Source organism: Sorex fumeus, unplaced genomic scaffold, assembly GCF_029834395.1.
Source record: "Sorex fumeus unplaced genomic scaffold, SorFum_2.1 ptg000070l, whole genome shotgun sequence".
Taxonomy (NCBI): domain Eukaryota; kingdom Metazoa; phylum Chordata; class Mammalia; order Eulipotyphla; family Soricidae; genus Sorex; species Sorex fumeus.
In genome coordinates, this window is record NW_026606127.1 from 156850 (window position 1) to 159962 (window position 3113).

Sequence of the window (3113 nt, forward strand, 5' to 3'; positions counted from 1 at the left end):
AAGAGTTATGCTTGGAATATCACGTTTCACTCAATTGAGAGAAAGAATCCGGAGTTCTGACATCCATCGCCGATCAAGAATCAGGGACGCTGTCTCATTTACCGAGGTGTCGAAAATCAGATGGGCTGGTCACGTAATGAGATTTAAAGACGACCGCTGGACTAGAGCTGTTACCGACTGGATTCCTCGGGATGTCAAAAGACCGCGTGGCCGCCCAACTTCCAGATGGTCTGACTTCTTCGTCAAGATCATTAACGATCGGTTTGAGGCCCTTCATGTTCCCGGAGCGAACAGATGCCATTGGGCTACACTAGCACGCGCCAGGGACAAATGGAGATGTTACTGGCACCCGCTCAAGCAAATCGAAGACTAACGGGAAGTTAAGTGATTAAGTGATTAAGAATACAACATTCCTTCAAGAGAGTTGAAGCTTGTTAGTTTTAAGTGATTTCTGGGATCAATTCCCTCCAGCCATACATTAAAGGTAGCAAAACACTTTTCACGTTTTTCTGTTCCCAGCCAGTCAACTACCCTTTCCTGAGAAAATCTATTAACTGGTTAGTCTCATGTCAGTCAGAAACTGCTTTCATTTCCCCCCATTTTCAACAAAGTTATTACTGGTACCAAGCAGAGTTGGTTAAATATATGTTCCTGTTAACATATATTTGCACTTGGGATCCATGTGAACACCTTCCACCTGGCTTTTAATGAAGGTGGTCATCCAGTTTGCTTTTCTGGTGGCATTCTGTTTCTCACTATTCCTCTCCACAGGTAATTGATGTGAAAATAACATATTTAGTAAACGGTATGATTAAAAGCTCCAGAAGGAATGCCAGCCCTTTCAGCTTTCTGGGTCTTATATGTAAACTGTACTTTGGAACCTATCTTATTTTCGTATGTTTGTCTTGAATTTCATTTTCAAAAATATTTTAACGTATTTGAAAAAAATCCACCAATTATCCCATGATGATCACCAGATTTCCACTTCGCTACCCTTCCCGGTTTCCTTTCCAACCATCCATCACCGCATTAACTCTCCTAGGACCATCTCTTTCTACCACAACCTTCCAGGCTCAAGGTCAATTCGTACTAACTGCTTTGGGAGTGGTGACCTAGGATGCATGTCTTTGTATGGTACCTACCACAATGGAACCACAACGTCATTTATAAAGTTGGTTCTTGTGTGAACGGCAGTTAAAAGCGATGTTTAGAGAAAGCTACAGGCAACAGGGACCATGGAAGACCAAAGACCAGCCCCTCAAGCTAATATAATTTGAGCTCCCGCCACCAGAAATTTCCTGAAAGCTGGCTTGGCTACCTTGGGGAGTTTACAAATCCAAAGACTTACATAGGCAATGGACCGCATTGTTGAAACTCACTAGTAAAGTGTCACCACGATAGCAACTCTGAATATTGTTGCGAATAATTGAAATTGTGCAGCTAGGGGTGCTGAAAAGAGGGCTCGAGGACATGGTGTCTTATCTTAGCATCTACCAGGAGCTGATCTTCAGGCTTCATGCGTCAACTGTTCTCTTGGCTTTTTCCTTGTTAAGAGTCATCCTTGAATGACTCTGAGGGCATTGATCACTCATCTGGTAGGTTTATTCCACAGTGTATGTGTTCGCATTCCCCAACCATCATTTATGGATAGACCACCCAAACCTTTTAGTGATGTGTCTCAAATTTGCTTCCTTTCCAAAGGAGGCCATGAGGTGTAAACACAGCCTCTATGGAAGAATTTTTACTTTTCTTCTCATCATCTTAGACTCATCTGCCTTCCTCAGCCTATTCCAAATTTATTATTTTAACCGAAAACTGCAAACCGTGCCATTTCTCCCATTTTTTTCGAGGACACCAGTGATGGGCATACTTGACTGTGCTCTAGTCTTACTCTTGGCTCTGTGGTCAAGTTTCACATCTGGTGGGTCTCTGGGGACCATAAAAGATTGCAAGAATTGAACTGTGTACTTCTTGCTTGCAGAGCAAATGCACTGTCAGCTTACTCTTCCTCTGACCCTACCCCACTCTTCATCAGGCCCATGCAATTTCTCCTCTTAAGGGCTTTATGCAGTCGAGTTTCCCACATTTGGGGAAATCGCAGGGGTCAGCACATCCCAAGTGCAATGGATGGGCCTCACCCTGGGAAAACCACCTACATGATCATGGTATCTCCCCTGCCCTGGACCATGTTTGTATTTCTTAGAGTCTTGTCTATTCCCCCTTTTTCCTCTATCTAACTTCCCATTCTTTCCCAGCTCCTCCTTCAACACCCAGCCACTCCCAAAATCAACCACAGTTGACAGCATCTCAAAATTCAGAACATTTATTAACAATCAATTAACTATGATGCATCTCTGGAGTGATAGCACAGCGGTAGGGCATTTGCCTTGCACACAGCCAACATGGCCGACCCGAGTTCGATGCATCTCTTTAATTTGAAAAAAAAATTAGAATAAATAAATGGTGTATGGCATTTCAGTGTTTGCCTAGGGCAACCATCTGGTACCTAAAGTGGAACCTACCATTCCAGCTCTTACATTACGTAGCCATAGTAGAGAGAGATGTCCAACTCTTTTTCCCTCTCAATAAAGAACTGCACTTTCCCCCAAAGAGGTGTGTTTGGCATCGTTCTCACGCTCCTGCTGAGCCTTCCTTTTCATAGCCTCACGCTCTGGTCTCTGCTCTTTGGGGATGGGCTTTGACATGACTGGCTCGGGAACATTGGGCTTTCTCCATGGTTTAGGTTGGAAACGGAAGTCTTGGAGGAGAAAGTGACTCTGACGTTTGGGTGGAGACTGGCGCTTGTTCACACAGACAGGAGGAGCCTCCCGCTGTAGAGAAGTGCCAGCTGCTGTCTTGTAGGGATCAGGTCTAGAAGCTGCAGGCTGATGAATAGGCCGGCTACTAGGGTTCTGCAAACCTGGTCGAGATAGGTTGGTTGAAATGGACTTAGCAGGATTGGAAGGACCAGTCAAAAATGCAGTGGTTGACGGGGAAAAATTGGCAGCATTTGGCTGAGCTGCATTGGTAGAGCCAGGCTTGGCAGGGTTAGCTGCAGCAGGAAGATGTGTGGCTTCAGATTTTCGTCTCCGAGGAACAGGTTCAGCTTGTGG

At 44.8% G+C, this 3113-nt stretch overlaps 1 pseudogene; it reads right to left on the reverse strand.

Annotated features, from left to right (window-relative positions):
• Positions 1–2067: 2067 nt before the first annotated feature.
• On the reverse strand, positions 2068–2178 carry LOC130036941 (uncharacterized; annotated as a pseudogene).
• Between the last annotated feature and the right edge of the window lie 935 nt (positions 2179–3113).